The sequence below is a fragment of the Otolemur garnettii genome, unplaced genomic scaffold, assembly GCF_000181295.1.
Source record: "Otolemur garnettii isolate 467f Iridium unplaced genomic scaffold, OtoGar3 scaffold00047, whole genome shotgun sequence".
In the NCBI taxonomy this organism is placed as follows: Eukaryota; Metazoa; Chordata; class Mammalia; order Primates; family Galagidae; genus Otolemur; species Otolemur garnettii.
In genome coordinates, this window is record NW_003852442.1 from 10,377,914 (window position 1) to 10,402,583 (window position 24,670).

Genomic DNA, 24,670 nt, shown 5'->3' on the forward strand with positions numbered 1-24,670 from the left:
GGAACACACACCTGCTGATGCCTTGAGTTTAGCCAAGTGAGACCCAGTTTAGAAATTCTGATCTCCAGGTCATGATATGCTTCCTGTGCTTCCAGGTGTGTGCTTATGGCTTCCTGGGGACTCACAGGGACTCAGGAGGCTTCCAGTTCAGAAGCCCTGCCACCACTCAGCCAAGATGCCCACCAGGCACACTGCCTCCTGGTTAGGGCATGTGAGTCCTCTGAACTGCACAGATACCCCAAGGGGACAATCGTGTCAGCCATGGCTGAGAGCTGACCCGCATACACTGATCCCAAGGCAGGGCAAAGGAAAAGCTAAAGAGATGGGGGTCCCAGAAGCCTTACTCAGGGTGCCCAGGCCTCCTTGTTTCTGTCCTTTGTCTCCATTCAGAGACCACAGTCTGGAGTGGGAACTTGGTGGAACACCCCTTTATGGATCTCAAGTCTCCCATCTATAGAAAGGAGAGCTTGGTGTGCAAATGTCTTTCAAAATCTTACCACCCAACCCTTCCCTGAAGAGGATATGTGAATGGTGAATAAACACATCAAAGATGGTTGATGCAGGCTGGGCGCCTGTGGCTCAAGTGGCTAAGGCGCCAGCCATATACACCTAAGGTGGTGGGTTCAAAGGCAGCCTGGGCCCGCCAAACAACAATGACGGCTGCAACCAAAAAAATAGCTGGGCGCTGTGGTGGGTGCCTGTGGTCCCAGCTACTTGGGAGGCTGAAGCAGGAGACTCGCTTGAGCCCAGGAGTTGGAGGTTGCTGTGAACTGTGATGCCACAGCACTCTACCCAGGGGGACAGCTTGAGGCTCTGTCTCAAAAAAAAAAAAAAAGATGGTTGATGTCATCAGCCACTACGGAAATGCAAAGTAAAGCCACAATGAGATATGCCCGTGCACACCAGTGAAAGTCAAATATCACCTTAAATGTTTTATTTCAGTTTACAAAAGCAGAATCCACTCAATTGTTGTGGGCTACAGGAAGCTGAAGAAAAGGCTTCCTCACATAACCTGAAAATAAGACATTCAAACAACATGTACAAACAATCGTTGAAACCAATAACCATCATGTAATTCCCACATCACTTCACGCAGTCCTATGTCATGGGTTCTTGTTGGGCTGGATCTTGGATTAGCAGCCTGCTAATCCAAGCCATAAAGCCATCTGTTCCTGGCTTAAAAAGAGTCCTGAAATCCTAACTCCATCCACTGTCAATAATCTAAGATATCAGCTCAGATGTCTGTGTTCATGAGTCTTTTCTTTAAAACGAGGACAGTTTGAAGTACCTGGTACAGTCATGAGGCCCTATGATGGTCCTTTTCCATTGATAACACAAACTGAAGCCTATAGCTTGGAGTAGAGCCCTCCAGCAAGCATCAGAGTGAATCGGAAACTACTTGTTGGCAACAGAGTCTTCATAGGTAATTTATTATTATAACCAAGAATATCAGAATGAAGGACAGTAAACTTCTCTATCAAGGGGCAGTCTAAACTATTTCAAAAGAATTTTTATCCGTGTTTCCCCTCAGGATAAAAAATATTCAGGGCATGGACCAATTGCCAAGGACTTCTCATAAGACATAATTTCTGACATAGTTAATAATTCATTAACAAAACTTTGTTTACATAAGTTTAACCCGAGGAAGGCTGAGTGTCTCTCCTGACAATTCTTCCCACATATATCTTATAAGAGGAAACTATCAAACAAACCAATTTATTTCTAGTGTCTCTCTTTTTTATAGGGGGAAAGAACAAATCTTTGTGATTATCCAAGGTTTCTCTGGGGAATCATTATCGGTGTAAAAGATATCCCCAAAGTTCCCTTTCGTTTTTCCCATCTGATTTGGGAAGGGAAGCCCTACAGGGAGGGTGTCCAACTTGCACTGACTTTGTGAGGACTTTTTCTGCTTATAGGTGGTGTCGGATATCACAAAAAGTATGCATAGACCTTTCCTTTTTCTTTTTTTTTGCTTATCAGCTATCGTTAGTGTTTGTGTATTTCACATGTGGCACAAGACAACTCTTATTCTTCCAATGCGTAGCAGAAGAAGAAAAAAAGCTGGACACTTCTGAAAAGAGTTGTCAGAGGAGATTTCGATATATGATTAACATACGGTCGTGGGTGCCTGAGACAGAGTCTCGTTCAGTCACCCTGGGTGGAGTGCTGTGGCATCATAGCTCACAGCAACCTCAAACTCCTGGGCTCAAGCAATCCTCTTGCCTCAACCTCCCAAGTAGCTGGGATTATAGGCACCCACAACAATGCCTGCCTATTTTTAGACATAGGGTCTTGCTCTTGCTCAGGCTGTTCTCAAACTCCTGAGTTCAAGTGATCTGTCTGCCTTAGTCTCCCAGAGTGCTAGGATTACAGGCATGAGCCACCACGCCTGACCTGGCTGCCTATTTTTTTTATTTTTTTGACCCAAGAGGCTAGCTCTGTTGCCTGGAGAGAGCAGTGGCATCATCATAACTCACTGCAACCTCAAACTCCTGGGCCCAAGCGATCCTCCTGCCTCAGCCTCCCCAGTAGCTGGGAGTATAGGCACCTACCACACACCCTGCTAATTTTTCTATTTTTAGTAGAGACAGAGTCTCACTCTTATTCAGGCTGGGCTCAAACTCCTAAGCTCCAGGGATCCCCTCATCTCAGCCTCCCAGAGTGTTAAGATTACAGGCGGGAGCCACTGCACCCAGTGATTTAAGTAAGCAATAAGAAAGCATTTAAAAATAAACAGACTCCAGAGCACGGAGGATGTAGGTCCACACAAAAAAACTTGCCCACCAAGCTTCACAACATTAACATTATTCCTAACATTCCAAAGCGGAAACAGGCTAAATACTCATCCGCCGATGAAAGAATAAACTAAATGTGGAAGATCCAGGCAAAGGAATAGTCATCAGTCACAAATGGAATGAAGTACGGATTGCTACCGGCGAGGAGACGTGAATGAACCTCAAAAGCATTATACTTAAGAAGGCAGACATAAAAGGCTACAAACTGTATAATTCCATTTACATGAAATGTCCGGAATAGGCAAATCCATAGAGACAGAAAGAAGATTTGGGGCTGCCAGAGCTGGGGCCACAGAGAGAGGAATGGGGAGAGACTGCTAATGAGCCCGGCACTTCCTTTCGAAAATGTTCTGGAAGTAGGTGACGCTCGAGTGGCCAAGCAATCTATTAAAAAACCCTGACCTGCACTCTTTGAAGAAGGCAACGTGTCAGTTTTCTTTTTAAAAAAAACCCATGTAGACAGGGATTGTAAAGTAAGTAAAATAAACAAAGAGGTATTCACCTAAAGGAGGAATTTTTCTTCTTTGTCTTTAAAAAAAAACAAATCTATCCTAGGACATTACAAATTCGACGTAAAACATTATAAAATATTCTGGTAAGATGCAGAATGTTCCCCTTCCCAGGACAGGCAATCAACCACCAAGAAGGCAAGTCCATCAAACTCGAGCAGATTTTGCTAAACTTTCGTACATCTCATCGTTTCTTTCCAGGTTCAGGTATTATAAGGCAACACAAATAAAACTCAAGTCTCCAAGTTTTGTCCTCACAGTGTCTCTCCCTATTCTGGAACAAAGAGACGCGTGACTAGGATAGGGATTCTGCAAGGTGAGCGCTGTCTTCGTAATAATGCCAAGACGTTATTTATGTTAACGTGCCATGTGCCCATCATTGCTATTTTTAAAGAAATTTTCGATTTTTTAAGTGTTTCCTCTTGACTTCTAATGCAGTAAATATCGATAGTTTTAACCCACATAAACAAAAGCTCTTTGGGTACTCTCAGTTAACTTTTAAGCCTGTAGAGAGGAAGGTCAAATCTTAAAATACAGTGTTGAATGAGAAAGGGAAAAGAATAAGAAATGGCACAACGATACTATCCACAGGAATTAAAAATGCCTTCACACGAGACAGCAACAGTGCTTTAATAGAGCATTATAAAAGGTGCCCATTGACATACCAAAATGGCGGCCTGCGGTGGCAGAGGGAGGCCCAGGAAACAAAAGAAAGGCACGCAGCCCACTGACAAGGACCTGCCCTGGACTGCAGAATGTGCTTAATTCACCCTGGGCACAAAGATTTTCACCTCAGAGAGAAATACACATCTTCACCCCACTGCAGATGCCCAGGACTGAGCCGGAACCTAATAGAGACCCACTCCTGGGTTCCCAGCATCACTGCTCTCCTGAAGATGCCTCATCCCAGAGGATTTTCTCCAGACAATCCATAGAAGACAAGGATCAGGGGAGAGTCAGCCTCAGAGGGAGAAGCGTCCCAGGACAGGGAGGCAGGTGGGGGGCAACCTCGTGTTGATTGCTCACAGCCCACTGTGTGACAAAGGGAATGGTCCAGTGGCAGGGACAGAGCATGAGTGTCGGCCAGCCAGTTGACCATGGGTGAGTAATGCAGAAACAGGCAGAGAGGGACAGAGGGGCTGGCAGGACCCACCCCCACCCCCTTATCCTGTTAAAGGGACATCATCAAGGAACTGGAAAGCCAGGGTGCCCTGGTAAGGGCCAGGGAGGACAAAGAGACCTTGGTGACCCAGCAGGAACACAAAGAGCTGAGAGAAGGAAGTTTGTCAAAATGAACAAAGTGGTCACCAGGGCTCAGAGCCACGTCCCCAAAGGCTCACACTCCATCACCTTAAACCAGTAGCAGAAATATAAGAGGGGCACTCAGCGCCCCCCTGGCGTCTGCTTTTCTGACCGGAAACTTGCTGTTTATCTAAGAAACACACTGTGCTGTCATTGGGTTCAGCTGTGAAGTTGCTCCTTGCTTGACAACTTCTGCGTGTGTGGAGCAACTGTGTCATGCTCCCCTCACACTGAGGGTCCCCGTGTGGAGCCCTGCCTGGCGAGACGGCAAATCATCACAGCAAAGCTCTTGCCTTCTGGAATCCCGTAGGAGGTGCCTGGAGCCCCATCCTCCTCTGTGGCTCCACCTTCCTGCGTACCCTCCTCCACGGTCCCTGCCACCCCGGTCTCTTTGCCACACTTTTCTCCCACGGGATGATGGCCACGGCCCTAAAGGACTTAGCAACCATCAGTGGACACACTTCCGCTCTTTAACTGCCCCTTCAGGACCAGGTAAATGACTTGAAGAGCCCAGAGCGAAAAGAAGATGTGGAACCTCTTCCTTCAAGTCATGAAGAATTTCAAGACGGCCACTGCAGAGCATTGAACCAAGTGCAGGGCCCTGTGTGGCCACACGGGTCATAGGCGCCTGAAGCCTCCTGCCCTTCCTGAGTGTGGAGAGAGGCAGGAGCTCACCCACAACCAGCCCCGGGCAGAACAGGACCAACACCCGCCTGGGCCACTGCACCCCAGACCTGTAGCTGGCATGGTATGAGCAGGAGACCCCCCACAATCTCACCAACGCCCCTTTATCAGGCCTTGCTAAAATGTATCAGAGGAAACTGCAAACTGAACTTACAGGTTAAGGAAGAGCAAGGCTTCTGGATGTTAATTTAAAAACCAAAGTTGTGAAGAGGGCCTTGCAACCACACAAACTACACTAAAAATGACAGAAGACCCCTGCTTCCCCATAGAATGGAGGCCGGGGGACAGTGAGGGAGCCCCTGCCGGCTCATCCAAGGCGGCACAGTGAGACACAGTCAGCTGGGGGGAGGGGTACAAGTGGAAGGGGTGGGAGCTGCTGCCAGAGACCTGGTACAGAGGGAGCCCCCTCCCCTCACTTCATCAGGAGCCCCTCCCTGTGAGTCCTGAAGGAAGGGGCCGTGATGGTCCCTCCCTTTCCGGGTGTGACTTTACTCAACCTCTGGCTTCATAAAAACCACTGAAGTCAGTAGACACTCCTCAGAAGACAGGACATTTCATCAAAGACCAAGAAGCAGTTCAAACCACGCTAAGAGTGTGAAAATGAAAAGCCACTGAAACAAGTATTCTATACAGAAATGGCCCAGCAAGGCAGGAAGGCCACAAGTCCTGGAGCCTCAACACCACCAGGGCACCCCTCACCCAGCGAGGGCCGGGGGTATGCCCTCCACCCACCCACCCAGCATCCAACCTGCCACAAGTCAGGAAGCAATTGAATCCCAGGATGAGAAAATACAGAAAGTCTGTCGAGCCAGATCACGATAATCCCAGGACAAAACATTGCCCACCACGCTTCGAAAGGGACCATCCTCTTCCTTTTCAAATGGAGGCGGTGTATCACCGGGCCATAGTGGGGAATAAGGAAGGCCATGGTGCAGGAACACTTGACCGAGCCTGGCAAGAGCCTTCAGAAGGCCATAAGCAGCAACATAAACAGAACATAAACAGAATCAGCAGGAAAGAGAGTGTTTTGAAAAAGAAGTAGCCCCCCCCCACCCCCCAGGGCTCCTCAAGCCAGAGAAGGGGCCGAGTATCCCCTGTGTGTCCCCTGCGTTTGGTCGATGCTACTTTGGAAGGTGATGGCAGCACCATGCAGGCCTCCGTGAAGGCCATCAGCAACACGTCATGTTGGTGGACAGACAGCTGATCAGGAAGGAGAAAGAGCAGAAGCTGCTTGAGAAGTGGAAATGGAAAGCAGGAAACCCAAGACCTGGATATAAAAATTAGAAAACTGAGAAAGGCCTTGTATCTACAATTCAGGGCTGTGCTGTAAGCGAGAACACAGGGAAACCTCCTTCCATGGCACGGATGTTCAAAGAGCTCTTGCCCCAGAAAAGGTGGGTGCTGCCACCTCGAGACACATTTTAGGACAAACACACCAAGAAAGAGAGAGACTCTTCAGCAAACCATGTCCCTCAAGACAGCTCTGAGACATGGCCGTCACCAGAGACTTCCTGCAAGACACCCTCAGCCACCAGAGTCCTTCTGGCCCCACCCCCAGACCAGGTGACATCTTCCCCCCACCAACAACACCTGCCTCCCTGTGGGGTCTTCCTCTTCCTGATGGACGCACCTGGTCTAGACTGGAAGCCTCCACGCCAGTTCCTAGGGGTCACCTGAGCCTCAGGGCAGTGTGTGCCCCACACCTGGCACAGCTGAGGTCCCACCAATAGAGGCCAGAAATCCTCTCTTCTAAGGAGCCAGCTGCCACAGGGCACCTGCCGTTTCCATGATTTCCATGATCACAACAAGACAAAGTGCCCACCCTGCTGGGGAGACCACCACCCCACTGATGGTTCCCTTTAAACCTTCGAGAAAACACAGTCTGTGTTTTCCTTAAATAAGAACTTCCTATTGCCCAAGAGGGTTTGTGCAGGCAACAATCTGAGGTTTGGGATTGCTTTTTAAAAAGTGTTTTGAGCACTCTGAAGACCACCCCCCAACTGTTTCCTCCCGCCACCAACGAGTCGAACTGCGAGGTCCTCCTCATCCCTCCCTGGGGAGCATGGTCTCTACTACGGAATGTGTCTGCAGAGGGAGCCCCTAGGCCTTGTCCCAAGGCTGGTCTGCGTTCTCTCCTCACCTCGTGTCTGCACTTGGCTGCACTTTGCTTCTGCAGTAAGCACAGAAGAGCCTCTGTGTCAAAATGTCAAGACGGAACCATCCACAGTGCCCAACCACCAGCTTCCCGGCTCCTCCGCACCCCTCCGTGGCTCTTCTGAGTGAAAATTAGGCGATCAGCTCCCTGCCTGCCGAGAATGAATGTGCTCCAGCAGTGGCGGTGCGGTCTGCACGCACAGCAAATGGAAGGACTCGCGCCGTTGTGACAGATTGACACTTCTCTGCACAGTGTGCCTGGCTTTAAGGTGTATTCTTGGAAGCATCCTTTGCAATTGACTCCTAATCTGATGCCCCAGCTCTGTGGCTACCACACTCATATGGGGAGTCAGACTCTCCAGTACGGTGATGACCTACAATATTGGTTTGGTTTAGAACATGCTGCTCTCAACATCCTAGGATCGTTATTTAGAGAGTCCTGTGAAAACAGTCACCTCCACTCTGCAAACAGCCTCTGCATGTCCTCAGTGCACACCCCTCACCCAGCTCAAGCCATCTCAGCATGTGCCCCCTTTGTTGTGGCAGTACCGTGATGTTGCAAGGTGCAGGTTGGACCCTAAGCACCAAGCTCACACGACCAGCTGCACAAATGATAACCCAGGTCCGTGTGCCCACAAAAGGGGCGCAAATGAACACGCTCAGTACCACCGAGGCTGATCTCTGAGAGTTCCACTCCATGCCAAGCTTCACGGCCAAGGTCATGGACTGACTCCGCCCAAACTCAGCAGCCCAGCTGCTTCCCTATGCCAAGGCCTAGTGGCAGTCCCTGTTGCACCAACTGCATTTCCAAAGCTTGCCTGGGCCATGCATCAGAGACAATTTCAACAGAAGGCCCTCTCGTGCTAGTAAACCCACCCCTGGGGGACGGCCCCAAAGCAAGCTCCATGAGGCGTTCAGAAAAAAAGCCTCCAAAGTCCAGAAGACCATTCTCCACTCCTGAGCAGTGACATGTCCTTGAGTTGTTTAGAGTCACCGGGGAGATTTTAGAGCAGGAGTATAAACAGTCAAAAGGAGGAGAAACGAACCCAATTCATCTATGGAGAATGATTAAACATAACCACCAAGGAAAGTGTCTCAGAGCCTCCTCTCTGCCAGGAAGCCCCCTGGCTGAGAGGAGGCATCTGAAGGAGGTATCCACCCCACCCCTGGGTCTTCTAAACCACCCTCTAGAGTAGGACCTCAAAGGCTTCCACCGCTGCTCCCTGTTGGGCCTCCTCCTTAAGACCCCTCTCTAGTCTTCCCCCCAAATGAGGAACTACCAGTTCTGAGGGTTGTGGTTCAAGAAAAATCTATCCAACAAAAAAGTTTACCCCAAGATCTTATTCCCCACGGAATCCACAGTTCAGTTTTGATGGTCTCTCCTAATAGTAAAAGACAGAAAGAACCAAGGGCCAGCTGAGGCAGCTGCCCAGCCAAGCTTAGGAACCAGTACTTTATATCAGACGGGGCAGGGGTTGGGAAGATCTCTCGTCCATCAAGTTGGAAAAACCCCTTTCCCCTGATGGCATGGGGTTCTCCAGACACTGCACAGAAGTAGGCAGAGATCACCAAGGTTCAGAGAAGAAATCTCACTTGACTTCAACACAGTGAGCAGGAACCATTTGCTGAGAGGCTTAGTCCACAGAGGATGCGGCAAGGCAGTAGTTCTCAACGGGGAGTGAGTTTGTCCCCGCTCTTTTCCCCGGGGACATTGAGCAATGGCTGGAGACATTTTTCATTGTCAGAACTGGGATGGGGAGGGGTGTAACACAGCATTGAGTGGGTAGACCAGAGACGCTGCTAATCATTCCACAATGCACAGGGCAGCCCCCCCCCCACCCGACAAAAAATCATTGGGCCTCAAGTGTCAATAGTGGCCAGTCTGTGAGACTCCGGCCTACAACAAAGGCCCTTGAAACCTCCTCGGAATCCAGTCTTGAAAAGTTGACACGTCTAAGGGTCTTAGTTAAGAGAAACAAAACATTTCTACATGCATACACACATATAAAGCCTTGCAGGGTTTTTTTCTGGGGGGGGGGTGAAGTTTATCAATCCTTATTGCCCATTTATGAACGCCCCTCAATCTCAGACACCCAAAGATAACTGAGATCAGGTACTCATTTTAAGGTGTTTTCCATTTTCTTTTTTTTTTTAGCTTTACAAATAAAAGAACCCTGACCAAAAATGCTGTCCTGTATACGACCCTGCAGCTGCCCACTCAGGTCAGGACTACTTCTGACCACCATGGGGCAGAGAACACTGGGGCCAGGAGGTTTAGATAACTTTTCCAAAGTGACACAGCTGGTGAGCAGCAAAACGACAGACACAACCCCAGACACTCCAGGTTCTGAGAGCTCCGTGGAATGGCACAATTGGATCCCAGCCAACCCGAGACCCTCAGGCCACAGCCCAGCTTTACATCTGGCTCAGCCTTTGCCCAGAGAAGACCCTGGAGGTACCTGGCCAGCCCTCCCCAGTGACAGTCACTCTCCTTGCAGCCGCACGGACATGGACAGCTCAGGTGTGCAGCAGACATAGCTCACTCCTCCCGGACACCGTCGGAAAGCAGCCCCATCTTGCGTACGTCTCTCCCGGGGCAGCTCGGGCAGGCTGGTCGCCACAGGCAGGAAGCTTCAGGTCCTCGGTCAGCACTGGTAAGTGTGAGCAGCTCAGGTGAAGCGAATCAGCACCAAGAGCCATCACCTGCAGCCATTTATTACCAAACCTGCCCGCTGGGCCCACCAGGCCCCCTTCTGTGCTCCTTGGGGAGGCCAACAGGCCGCTCGTATCTGGAAGTGAATGAAACAAGAGTGAAGGTGAATCCCTCAGGCCTCCTTATTTTTCCTCCATTAAACTTCTTCCAGTTCCCTCAGTCTCTCGCCTGCTCTTGTTCCCCAAGGCTACTTGGGGACCAGGTAGGCTAGTGGTCCCATGCAGGAATCAACCATGCTGTCTCCTCTGGCTGGACACTGTGGCCTGGGACTGACCCCAGGTTGTAGAATTTGAGCCCCAGAGGCTCGTCCTCTGTCTTCCCATCGTGACGGTGGCCCTTTCGGCCCGATCACTGTTGAAAACCCCCCCAACACAATGCCTGTGCGTCTGTCGGAGGCCTGCAACACTCAGGAACCCACATCAACCAAACTGTGTTCAGAGGCACCTCGTCTTACAGTGTGCGGATACACACATTCACACCTAAAATTGTTGTTGCAGAAAACAACAGCCAGCCAGATTTAGCAGGTGTCACCCTTTTGCCACAGGTACACCAGCCCAACTTTCTCAATGAGTAAAGCATTATTTTAAAGCTAAGCTCCCCACCACTCTTCCATTCCTCCCTCCCCAGGACTAACCCCATCTGAGTCTGGCGTGCACCCCTTCTCTGGATATTTCTCACTGTCACAGGGCAGTCATGGAGCCAGAACAAGCACGTCATGCTGTCAGGTGTGTCCTGACAAGCCGGCAGAAAAGGCATCTTCCTGCCCATATCTGGGACCTGTTCAGGCTCATCTCTAAAGAGGGTCCCAGCACCTCTCCTTGATGTCTCATCCCCACGGTTGTGCAATGGTGGCTTTGGGAAGGGGGCTGGGAAAGGCCCAGCCCAGGGACCAGCCCCTATAGCAGAAGGTTGATTCCCCTGACTCGGTCCCTCTAAGCACAATCATAAAACAGGCTGAAAGGAATGAATCCCACCATTTGAAGAGGCACATACCAGGGTAAAAATGGGAGGTAATGTGTTAAGTTCACTCGGCTAAGCCTCAGCCTGGGCCATTTTGCACTTCTGCGCCAGCAACATCCTCAGAAACTTCCTATTCCTCGTCCGCCAGAGAGCAGGCTGTGAAGGCCGGCATCTTCTCTGCCCTGCCCTGCCCCTGGCACAGAGGGTAGCCAGCCATGCCATGCAGCTCTGAGCTGTCTTCCCCACAGGGCCTTGCACTGGCCAGCAGTCTCTGAACTGTGAGACCCCATGTGAGCATTCTAGATGGGGTCCCAGCGCCCCCTGCCGGCTGACTGCGGAGCAGCCCAAGCCAAAGATCCCACACCTAAGATTTCTGGAGGATCCTGCCCAGGAGAGCTGAGGGCTAGAAATGGGACACCCTCTCCCAGAAGTTCCTCCTTCTGCTGTATACAACCTCTAGGGGAATTACTAAAATCCATCTTAATGGAAAAATCATGCCCACCATGAACAAGACATTTCTTCCCTCCTATGTCTTCCATGAACGTATGTACTCAGCTGTTGGTGACCCTGAGCAACATTTCCTAGTGGGCAGGTGGGAGTCATTCCAGGTTGGGAGCATGATAAAAACTGTGTTTGGGCCGGTTCAGTGGCTCACGACTGTAATCCCAGCACTCTGAGAGGCCAAGGGAGGTGGATTGCCTGAGCTCACAGGTTCAAGACCAGCCTGGCCTAGAGTGAGACCCCATCTCTAAAAATAGCCCAGCATGTGGCAGACACCTGTAGTCCCAGGTACTCAGGAGGCTGAGACAAGAGACTTGCTTGAGCCTAAGAGTTTGAGGTTGCTGTGAGCAATGACTCCCCAGTACTCTACCAAGGGCAACAAAGTGAGACTATCTCAAAAAAAAAAAGTGTGTTTGGCTGGATGTGGTCACTCGTGCCTATAATCCTAGAACTCTGGGAAGCCAAGGCGGGAGGATCCCTTGAGGTCAGGTTTGAGAGCAGCCTGAGCAAGAGCAAGACCCTGTCCCTACTAAGAGTAGAAAAACTAGCCAGGCATAATGGTGAGCACCTGTAGTCCAAGCTACTCAGGAGGCTGAGGCAGAAGGATTGCCTGAACCCAGGAGTTTGAGGTTGTTGTGAGCTAGGCTGAGCCATGACACTCTAGCCTGGGCAACAGAGTCAGACTCTGTCTCAAAAAAAAAAAAATTGATTATAGAGACTCCAAAGCAAAGGTTCTCTCTGTCCCTTGCAGTGTCTGTTATCAACCAGGGGGAGGGCAGAGTGGCTCTAGCACTGTAGCTCCTACAGGGCCCCCTAAGTCCTGCCCAAGGACCCTCCCTAGGGACAGGATGTCTCCCCAAGCTTGGAGGCTCGCCTCCAGACCTTCTGGCAGAATTCTTCCTCTCCCAGACAAGCGAGAGGATAGTGCCCAGCTAACTGCAGCCCCCCCTCCCACAACCAGGGGAGAGTCCCCAGCTCAGAACAAGAGCTCCAAGCATGGAGCCCCCCAGTTCCTGGGTCTTCACCCTGTGTCTGCCTCACCTGCTAAGAACTTTTCAGAAAATCCCTTTCATTCTCACTCTCCAGGGCCTTCTGACAGCCAGTCCAGACCCCCAAAGTCAGCGAGAGCCTTTTGCTTTGCCTGGGGAGCCCTCTGGGCTCCAGTGAGATGCCGCTGGAAACCAAAACACAGACACGTGAAGTCCTGGAGTGGGACACCCCTCTGAGTGCCTCCAGCTCTGACCTACATGGACGCTGGAACCCAGGACCCAGGCTCTGCCCAGCTGCCCCAGCCATTCCTCCACCACCCCCAGGCAGCACCCCCATCCTGCATCTTTCCTGACCACTCCTCACTGACCCCCGCGGAATTGTCCCTACTCATACGGGCTATAAGCGATTATCTTCAAACTCGGGGCAGAAAAGGAGCCCACCCGTGGTGGGGGGGGGCAGTCCAAGAGCTACAGGGAAGCCGGTCACCACTGGCAGCAGTCACGTCACTACATGGACAGTTCTGCCGTTACTATCTGAACTGGGGAAAGGGCTCGCGCGGGGAAACTGTGGTGAACAGTATGACCACGAGGGGGCAGCAGAGGCAAAGGCTTCGCCCGCAAACGGTTTGGCGCGGCAGCTCCTAGCCTGGGTGGCAAGTTGCGCTCAACCTGGAGCTTTAAACACTACAGATGCCCAGTTCCCACCCCCACGAACTCGGCCTTAACGATCCCGGGTGCGACCCTAACATCAGGCTTTTTGCAATCTCCCCAGAGGAACTTTAATTTAAAAATAGAGAAAGAGGGCCGGGTGCTTTGGCTCACGCCTGTAATCTCAGCCCTTGGGAGGCCGAGGAGGGTGGATCGCCAGAGCTCACAGGTTCGAGACCAGCCTGAGCCAGTGCGAGACACTACCAACTCCCCTCCTCTAAAAAATAGCTGGGCGTTGTGGTGGGCGCCGGCAGTGGTCCCAGCTACTCAGGAGGCTGAGGCAAAAGAATCGCTTGAACCCAAGGATTTGAGGTTGCTGTGAGCTGTGACGCCAGACCACTCTACTGTGGGCCATAAAGTGAGATTGTATCTCAAAAAATAAATAATAAAAATAAAGAAAAAAGAGGATAAAGGGAGGGAGGAGCCCCTCAGCCCCTTCTACTCTTGGGCTGGCGCTGAGGGCCGCACACAGGGCTGGGGCTTTGTTAACTCAAAGCAGAACTCAAGGACCACCACTGTCGAAAGTCACCTAGGAGTTTGTTGGAAATGCTGGGTCTCAGGCCCCAGCCCTAACTCACGGACTCAGAATCTGCAATTTGCCGGATTCTCCAGGGCATTCATGTGCACATTCAAGTTTGAGAAACCTCTGGCCCTAGTTACCCAAAAGGCTTTCAGGTCCAATGTCACAACTGTAGTTCACAGATGCAGACAGTCAAGCCCAGAGGGAAGAGCCCAGTCCCTCAAGGTCACTGGCCATGTATTGCATGGGATGGTGCAGGCCTCAAGACCTGACTCCCACGTCCCCCACAGCACCCTGCTCCCCAACCCAGAGGTGGGCCTGGGCACAAGAGGGCTACATATGGTGGCAGGCGTTTGGTGGGTGAAAACTGGTCTTACTAATAAACAGAGGAAAATAAGCTATCAAACAGAAAGTAAAAGAAATAAACTCAGCACATAATTGCCCCTCTAAAGAGAAAACTCACAACTATCCCCTTTATGGGTTTAATTAGTATCCCCCAGCCTAACTTGTTACCTCTATGATGTTTCTCCGCCTTGAGGAGCCCTAACCAGACAGTAGGGGGGCCTCCCGGCTCCGATGCTCTGCCTCAGTTCTCAGCAGCGCCAGGTTCCAAGGACTCCAGATAAGCTGATGGATCAATGGTGACTGCTCGCTCCTTCTTGCTCAGCGCTCCTGTTACCTGTCTGCTGAAGCAGAAGGGACAAAAAGGCATTCTTATCTTTAAGACACCAGCTGCTTTTCCTCAGCTGGCATTTCAACTCCTCTGTGTGTTGTTGTCATCTCTCTCTCTCTCTCTCTTATAAATAAACTGTATACTTCTACCCCAATTGCTGTGTGAAAATTCTTTCTCCAACCTACTGTGAGCATCTAGTAAGTTTCTACCCTAAGACCAGTAGAGTCTTGGAACTGCCCTGTTAACAGACCTGTTAATATATGGCCTGCAGGTATCTCAGGGATGGCTAAGATACCATCCCTGCCACAGGGAACTTCTGTCCTGATATCTAACGCAAGACAGACACAGGTGGCATCAGCCAAGCACAGCACTGACCTTGAGTTGCGCTGAATCATCTCTAAATCTAGGAAAATGGAGAATGAAGAAAAAGCCCAGGATGGACATGTCACCTGGGAAGACACCCTGAAGTCTGGGCTCTGAGAGGTGGGGTGGGGGGCGGGGTAGATTTCAGTGGCTGGGGGAGGGAGGGGTTGCATTTTAGACCAAAAGACCAAGATGCGTGAAGGATACTGATATTCCTGTGGCAGGAAAAGTCCACAGGACCAGACCCTGAAAGTAGGCAGAGCACTTCTGCCCAGGTAGAGCTAATCCAGACCTTGGGCTGGAGGCCACAGGGAGCCACAGAAAGTGTTTGAGCTGCAGAGGAGTCTGGGCCTCAGAAAGACCTCTGGGGTTGGCCCTGTTGTGTACTCGAGATGGCACGAGGAGAAAGAGGCTACAGGAACCCTCATACTGGGAGCTCACTGAGGACGTGGCTTGAGACTCGCTTGTCTCAGAGTCACCAACATTTGCCAGAGCCTTAGTCCTTGGAAGGCGCCCAGCAAATGACATCTCTTGGGAGACCAGCCTTTAACCCAAAGGGTATTTAATATTGTCCAGAGCAGAACAGAAAATGTAAGCCATACTCTTGTGGCCTTGAGCAGAGTGACAATGACAGCAGAAGTTCCCCCATACGGTTACAGTGAGACGTGTCTGGGACATACCTGGTATCTAGGTACTCAGTGTCATGATGCCATCGTTCTACTTCGTAAAGTCTTCTTGTCCCAAGGCTGCTGTGACTTTGCACTGTCTTCATAATTTCTGTAGCCCCTGGAGTGGCTCCTCCAATCTCTCCTGCTCCCGAATTAACAGTAGCATTTGTTGAGTGCTTTACCTAACTTACTTGACATATGCGAGTTCCTTTAATCCTACACCGACGCTTTTCAATGGGTTTGCTTCCCTCCTGATTTAAAGGTGAGAAAGCTCAAGGACAGAGCTGACACATGAAGGTCACAGGGATTTGAATCAGCTCACTGGCTCAAGTGTCTCTGCTGACGGGACTCCTCCTCAGGGCCACCATGGGAGCCTGCCCGAGACTCTGCCTTGGCCACTCCACAACCCTCACACCGCACTTTCTCCCTTCGTAATTTCTCCTCCAACAGTTATGGGGACAACCCTCAAGTCTTGTTCTAAGCCTCCTCAACTTATTGAAGGTAACTTCTCCTCTGACCAACGACACACAGGTCCCAAGGCCAGAGGGATGGAGCCATATGGATGTCTGTGTTCCCCTGAAACCCAACCAGCCCTAACTCCCAGCCCCCAACTCTAGCTGGGCAGTTTGACCCTAGTCCCCTGATTAGCTCACCACCATCGTTCTCTGCAGAAATCTAGGTGGCTGGGGTCCTGCTGCCTTTGCACAGTGGGCTAGGGGATGCTGGAGAGCAGGAATCTGTCCTCGGGAGTCTGTCCACAGACCCAAGCATAGGAAATACAGGACTTACCTCTTCCAACCAGGGTCTCCTCCCAGTTTGCCTCTTTGGGTTCACAGTACTGTCCTCCTTCCCTCAATAATCCCTCTTCAACAGCCACCTAATCCCAACGGTCCTCTCTGCTCAGAGCCATTTCACAACTGCCAGTCAGATTGTCCCCTTCCCCCACATTCCGAGTGACCAACGGTCAAGTCAACCCCCTAACTGAACTCAACCACATTCTGCCCCGTTAGACTTACTAGTGTGCATCTTCCCTAATGGGCCAGACATCCCAGCCTCCCAAGTAGCTGGGACTACAGGTATACACCATCTCAACACGCTAGTCTGTCTATTTTTAGTAGAGACTGGGCCTCGCTCTTCCTCAGCCTGGTCTCAGACTCCTGAGCTCAAGGGATCCTCCCACCTTGGCCTCTCAGAGTACTAGGATTATAGGCGTGAGCCACTGAGCCTGGCATGAAGTTTTTATTATAAAGCATTTCAAACATACCCCAAAGAAGGAATAGTAAAACGCACCCCTATCACTCCCTACCCTGCATCAACAATCACCAATATATAGTACCACTTGCTTCGTTTATATCTCCCCACCCAATAGCTCTCACTGGTTCGTTTTAAAATAGCTCCATTTTGATATAACAATACAAAAAAATATTATTTGTCCCAGGGATGCTGTGTAGGGCGAACACTGAAAGCTGTTTGCTGAGTATTATAGGATTGCGTTTCTGTCAAATGGCCATAAAGGACAAATCTACGGAGACAGAAAGTAGATTGGTGGTTGCCTGGGCTTGGGATGGGAGGTAGGTAATGAGGGGTTACTGCCCATGGGATGGGGTTTCTTTGGGGGGAATGAAAATCGTCTAACATTGACGGCCGTAGCATTGCACAACACCAAATACACTAAAAATTGTTGAATTAAACACGCTGGGGGATGAACTGTATATGTGAATTAGGTCTTAATCAGCTTTTTTTTTTTTTTTGAGACAGAGTCTCATTTTGTTGCCCTCAGTAGAGTGCTGTGCATCATAGCTCACAGCAACCTCAGACTCTTGGGCTCAAGTGATCCTCTTGCCCCCGCCTCCCAAGTAGCTGGGACGATAGCCACACTATAGCCACTACACACAGCGAATTTTTTCTGTTTTTAGTAGAGACGGGGTCTTGCTCTTGCTCAGGCTGAGTCTCAATCTTGCTCAGTCTCAAACTCCTGAGCTCAACTAATCCACCCACCTCAGCCTCCCAGCGTGCTAGGATTACAGGCCTGAGCCGCTGTGCCCGGCCTGCAGTAAGCTTTCTTAAAAGCAGGAGGCCCATGGGAAGAACGAACATGGAGTATGAATTAGTGAAAAAGAAAAATGCCCCGAATGGAAACCTGAGAAGCTTTGTGACTGTATCTGTAGGCTCTGCACTGACGCTTTCTGCACACCACCCCGGGGTCTCTGTGACACGGGTCCCAATCCCCAAATACCCGATGAAGACATTCCAGCTCAGCATGGCTGTAAAACCAGCCGTTCTTGCCCCCAAACAGCTTTATCCAAGATTACTTCTTCCTGTGGAAACGCACTACTGCCAAGGTTAAAAGAAACCCAGTCTTTTTCTCAGCTTATAGTCTTGCTGCTGGGATCTGTAATATGTTTTTGACATGCTTAGAAATTATTTGCATGAGATGTGCTTTAAGGGCAGTAATAATAATGCCTACCTATGGGTAACCAAGCACTTATACATCCCAGGCCCTGCCCACAGCTCTGTATGCATCACCCCATTAAGCCTTACAAAGTCAGGGCTGCTATTATCCCCGCCTGGTAGACAAGGACATGGAGACGCAGAGGTGCCAAATTCTGCAGCCTGCACAGTCTGTAAGGGATGGATCAGCAGGTTTTGAATGCAGCTTCACAACCACACTGCCTCAACACCAAGAAATCTCCAAGCATAAACAACAGACTTGGAAACTAAGTGAGAGCCAGTCGGGCAGCCTGTGTCCAGCCCCTCCTACGGGGATGAGTAACGGGCTGTTCTCAGACTTCTCCTCCATAACAACATTCCACACAAGGAGAGGATTAACTGGGGCCTCAAGAAAGAAAAAACTACCCTGACCCTAAGATCTTATTCCCGTTAAAGAATCAAGGCAACCTACCTACCCACGCTTTCGATCCTGCAAGAGTACCGCCAATATTGTTCCTCTTCTGCTGAGACTCCGGGAGTGGAAACTGGGGGAAAGGTATTCTTCGAGCTGTGGCAGATCTACAGACAAATCCAATTCTTCGGGCTTCCCTTCTGCAGAAAGGAAACTTTTCTGGACTGTTACCTTCCTTCCTTACATGCCCCTGATCCCAGCAGTCCCCAGCCTGGCAGCCTCCAATCAGAGAGTGCTCCCACTACTCCATAACCATGGGTCCCACTCATTGACGTCCAGGGACCCCGGAGCAGGTCATTTCCCAAGATCCACTTCGCTGGCCAGAGGAGAAATGCACAGTGCCAGAGCAGGGGGACAGCCAGAGAAGGGCCACAGCAAACGAGGTTCCCCACTGTCCGTGTCTGGGGATGCTGCAGTAACCTCAGCCTTTGCCTCTCCCCCTGGTGGGAGACTGCAATTTGTACGGGGAAAGGCCAGGAACACAGGATACCTCCCAAGACTCTTCCCCTGTGGCCAGTCCCCCTCAGGTCATGAACACACACTCTTCAGTGGAGGAGAGTGCCCAGAACAGAGGCCAGCCAAAGCTGTGTCCTCTTTACCAGTCTAAGAGGCTACTCCATGACACCCCCCTTTGCAGACCCTAGAATCTGGGCTTCAGCTAAAGGGGGGGAAATTTTTCCTCCCTGCCCCAGAGACTGATCCCCAGAAAGAACTGACTTCTCATATCTCCTTCATATCTGAAGGAATGGGTGACATTCAAAATACACTGTCAATTTTTGAAACACAGATCAAAAGTTCAAGGACATTCTTGGAAGAATGGACACAGGACACATCAGGACACAAAACAGGAATCAGCCTAAGGAAGGGCCTGCTCTTGAACAGACCAAATTAAATCTGAGTAGAGAATCTGTTTGTTAATTGAGAGCAAGGGAAAATAGAGACAATGTGAAATATTAGTAATACAAGACTTTATATAAGATTTAATAACGCTTTCCAAGGTAAGATGAGCTTTGAAGAACTTAAAGGAGAGACACACAGATTTGACCTCCACTGACCTCAGTAACTTGATCAAATGCTCTGAGCAATCTCAGAGAGTCCTCCGAGTCCTTTGTGGCAAGACACAAGAAAATGCACTTCTGGAAGATTACATTATGTCATGAGCGGGGCCAGCAGCCTACCAGAATGATTAAGTTGCAGTTTCTGACAAGTCAGGCAGCAGATGACTTTGCCCGAGTCTTTATTAACCATTGTGGGAAAATACACACGATACTTCCAGACAAAACGCAGAGAGGCTGTGTCAGACAGGTGGCACCCGAAAGAGTAAGAAAAGCAGCTGAAAGACGGTGAACACTCTCCTGAAAAAATACATGTGAATCAGCACAGGCAGCCCATGAAGGACATGAGCAGAAAATCACAGCTTTGCAGGAAAAACCTGGCCCAGAAGAGAGAAAAATGAATAAGCAAGCCGGAGAGAGGCAGACACTGGGGGTGAGGGTCGGTGAGGTGGGGACGGCAGAGCCACAGCCATGTCCAGAGAACATGTGCTTGGCGGTGCCGATGTTCTCCTGGGGAATCCAGGTAGTCACCCGCAGCATCCGAATGAAGGCTATCAGCAAACACGGCTTCTTCAGAGCCAGTTTACTTAGCAGGGAAAAGAATAGAAAGCAAAGTAGTGAAATCTTTCCCCCCAAAGAAAATAACCCAAACCCCCTAGACCTGGATAAAAAATTAGAACAATGAGAAAGGCCTTGTAAAAGTCAGAGCTACATTCTAAGCAAGAACACGCCCAAACCTCCTTCCATGGCACAGGACGTTGAAAGAGCTCTTGCCCCAGAGAAGGTGGGTGCTGCCACCTCGAGACACATTTTAGGACAAACACATCAAGAGAGAGACTCTTCAGCAAACCATGTCCCTCAAGACAGCTCTGAGACATGGCCGTCACCAGAGACTTCCTGCAAGACACCCTCAGCCACCAGAGTCCTTCTGGCCCCACCCCCAGACCAGGTGACATCTTCCCCCCACTAACAACACCTGCCTCCCTGTGGGGTCTTCCTCTTCCTGATGGACGCACCTGGTCTAGACTGGAAGCCTCCACGCCAGTTCCTAGGGGTCACCTGAGCCTCAGGGCAGTGTGTGCCCCACACCTGGCACAGCTGAGGTCCCACCAATAGAGGCCAGAAATCCTCTCTTCTAAGGAGCCAGCTGCCACAGGGCACCTGCCGTTTCCACAGTCTCCATGATCACAACAAGACAAAGATGCCCGCCTTGCTGGAAAGACCACCACCCCACTGGGAGGACTTCCCAGGCTTCCCCTCCTTCCACTGGCAGTTCCCCCTAAACCTTGAGAAAATACAGTCTGTGCTTTCCTTAAATAAGAACTTGCTGTCACCCGAGAGAGAACATGCAGGCAACAGTCTGAGGTTTGGGGTTTAAACAAACTACTTTGCACCCTCTAAAAACTACCTCAAAACTGTTTCCTCCTGTGAAAGGACCTGCTTCTTAGTTTAGCTCCTAAAGCTCCTTGAGAAATCAATGAAGGCTTTCCATGGGGACTGTGCTCCTACACTTGAACCTGCTAGACTCTGTAAGTAACAAGTGTGCTGAGCACCAGCCCTGCAAAGTGACACGGTACAAGAAGGGCAGAGATTCTCTCTAAGTCCAGGGAAATTGACATTATGGAAGGAAGCTTTATGACTATAAAATCTTGAGGTTATGTCCACTTCAAAACAAAACAAGAAAGAAATGTATGAAAAATTTTAAACTGTAAATAAATCCTCTGATATGGATGAATAACAAGCTTTGCTCAGTTACGCCGATGTGAACTGGAGGGATATAGCAGGTGACACTGGGATAGGGCAGCTCTGCAGGCTTCTCCAACGTTCCAGCAGGGCCCCTGAGAACAAGTGGCTCCTTAACACCAGGCAGTGGAGGTAGGGAGCTCTGCTGGGCCAGGAGGAGTCCCACAACAGCCAGTGGTCAGTGGCAACTGCTGCTGCCCTCCTGCGCTAGGCATAGTCTGTGAACTCTAAAATAACTTCTCCCTCCAGCATTCCAGGGAGATGATGGATTCAGGTATGATCACTGTTTTTTGGAAACGCAGAGGTTAAAACAATTTGTCAAAGGTCACACAGCTAATCATGGCAGACGTGGGGATGAAGAGAAACATCTCACTCCTGTGACTATGGACAGTCGCTTCCAGGACACTGGCAAACATGACGGGACGAGGTCTCCACTCTCCAGGTCACATAGATCAGCCAAAGGAGAATTTGTGGGACGCTGGAGTCCTAGAACAGGCTGGAGGAGACTGACCCTGCCACTTCATAGAGTAGAAACAACCAGAAAGGGAAGGGAAGTTCTCAAGATCATGTGGCCAGTATCAACAGCAGTCCAGGTCTCCTAGGCAGGGCCTTTGGCACTCGCTACCCTGCACCTGGTGTTAGAGGCAATGCAAGAATGCCCCCTGGAGGAAGGGCTAGAAATTGCACGTGACCGTGACCCTGCCCCAGTCCAGTCCAGAAAGGCAGCAGCGCAGGGTGGCTTGGAGTGGGGTGGGGAGCTAGAGCTTCCCCTCCCCCTCCTCTGAGCCAGTGTTGTGCGATGCGCCCAGGGGTGGCTCAGATCCTGTCCCTGGATCTGGGGTCCCAGTCCAATGGAAAAGACACCCGAGCAAGGACTGAGAATAAACTCAAAGCTCAGGGCAGTCACCACAGGAGATCAGAAGAGGAGGAATCAGGGTAACCAGAGGTGCAAGAGATAACGTGAACCCCGGTGCCAATGGAGGACCAAAGCCCAGAAAAGAAGAGCAAGTGTGTGGGGGGATGTGTGTGAAGGGGTCCAGTTCTGCCAGGTATTAAAACAAATTATCACTCTGGCAAAAAGAAAAATGCCACAAGGGCTTGGAGAATGAATAAGCTGCCAAGTCCAAAGTGCCGGTTCACGGCCTCAGCTGCGGCAATTTCCCTGAAGGAAAGAGGAGGAACCGCCTTCAAGACGGTAAGGTGTCCCGTGCAGCCCCTGATCCTCTCACCCACCCATCCCGGCCTTCTCTGTCTCTGCGGCCTTTACTTATAACAAGAAATTGTAAAATCCTGCTCAGAGGGAAGAGTGCGACTCCTCCCTCCGCCCTTGGAAATGAATGCCCTGTGTGTAACGAGGAAGCAAAAATTATCTGAAAGAGAGAAGAGAAAAACAAAAACACGTGGTGTAATAGACAAATCAATTGGCAAGCCCAAGGCACCATAATTTCCTCCAATTCCCTACTGAAGTCACAACCGAGAGTCTCCCTGATCCTCCTCTTCCTCCGCCGCACCCCCTCCCCAGCCCCCGGCCTGGGCTGGAGATTTCACACCCGCGCTCGCCTCGGGCCCTGCCTCCTGTCCCCACCCGCCTGCTCCAGGCCCCTCCCCACGCGGTGCACGCCGGTCGTCCCCGATGTCCACTTCATACTCATTATTTGTCAACAATGTCAGCGCATCCTGGGCGCTCAAGTGAGCGTGGCGGTCAGGACTGGCCACCCCATGGGGTCACTATTAGTCCCTGCCCCCTCTGCGCTCCGCCCTCGCCGCCCCCGCCCCTCGAGCCCGGCGCGTGGCGTCCAGCTCCCCCGCGCACCTGCCGGGTCCAGTCTCCGCCTTGGTACCTGCTGGGGGGACCCCCAGGTGGTCCCCCACCCGGCCAGGGTCTGGGCGCCGGACTTCCACACTGACCCTGGAACCCCGCCTCCACCGGGGACCGCCGCGGCTTGGTCCCGGGTCCCCCAAGGATGTGGGTTCCTTCCCGGTGCGGGACACGTTCCCCTGGCCCAGGCCGCTAGGCTGCCGCCGGAGCGACCCCTGTCCCCGCGCGTCCACACCGGCCCGCGGCGGCCGGCGGGAGAGCGCGCGGCTGCGGGAGGCCGCGGAGCCGCCGGGTCTCTGCGAGGAGAGGGCGACGCCGCGGAGGCGGTTTGGCGCGCGGAGAGGGCCGTGGCGTTTCCTCTTTAGAAGTGGAGAAGAAGCGGAACACGTACGCCCTCTTAGCGCAGTGGGCAGCGCGTCAGTCTCATAATCTGAAGGTCCTGAGTTCGAGCCTCAGAGAGGGCAGCGAGTTTTGCTGGGCTACGATCTCATTTAAAGAAAATTATAATAAACATTCATTTGGCAGAGGCTCGGGAAGAGCCATTCCACCCACCAAAGAATTGTGTGTATGAGCCGTGGGAGAGAGCAGGTGTCCTCCCTTTGGCCCGGAGGGTAACCCAGGTGTCCAGGAGCGGTGGGCCCCGCTCCCTACCAGAAGACTGCGTAAGTAAGCGCTTTGGCCCGCACACAAACGGCTCAGCCTCATTCATAGCCAAAGAAACGCAGCGAAAGGATCATGGCCGCTTCCCCCAGGAATAAAAATCCCCAAGTGAGAAAACACGCAGGACTAGCGCAACTGTGGAGAAACCGACACCCAGTGTTGCTGATGAGAGCAAAAATTGATTATTCGATCCCTTTTCCAAAATTCCTGAAAAGTTAATCTCCTGGACCACTTCCAATCTCCCTTTTCCCACCTCCCTCTGCTTGGAGCAAGGCCTTGTCCCCGCGTTCTTTCTCTGCGGTCTGGACACTGCCCACTGTCCACCCCAGCTCCGTTCCAGACCCAGCAGCGTTCAAGAGCCAGAAGACCCAGGAAGTCTGTGCCCATCATCAGGTGACCCGAGAGAGCTGGTGGGGCCAGGCATTGACAACAAGGTAATGATCAAGCTCTAATCCTAGCTTAGGTGATTCTTCCCATTTTTTTATTAGTCGGTTTGAAATATCTTCTAATTATTTCGTGATTTTTTTTTTCTCTACTAGTCATTAAGTATATTCCTTAATTTCCACAATACCACAAAAGTAGAGATTCTACTTTTCTTTGTATTATTTATTTCTACCTTTATTGCATTGTGACTGAAGAATACATTCTATAAAAATTAAACCCCTGAAGTTTACCACTCAGTAAATGGTGGTTTTGTAAATGTGTGTACCAGGGAAAACAATGCATTCTGTAGTAGTTGTGTACATTTGCTCTAATTTTTCTAATCATCTTATTCAGATCTTCTCTGTAAGTATACATTTTTTGTCTATTTGAATAATTGCTTACTGTGAGAGGTAAATTTGCCTGTTTTACCAATTTTTTTAATGTATTTTGAAGCCACCATAACGAATGCATAAAACAGAACGCTGTGCCTTCCAGGTGAACTGAACACTGATAAAGTATTCAGTTTTAT

General features: G+C 50.7%; 1 non-coding gene across 1 annotated transcript; it reads left to right on the forward strand.

Moving 5' to 3' along the window:
- The first annotated feature begins 23,449 nt into the window (after positions 1–23,449).
- Positions 23,450–23,522, forward strand: TRNAM-CAU. Its single transcript has one exon. It is a non-coding gene; the product is annotated as a tRNA-Met (tRNA).
- The last annotated feature ends 1,148 nt before the right edge of the window (positions 23,523–24,670 follow it).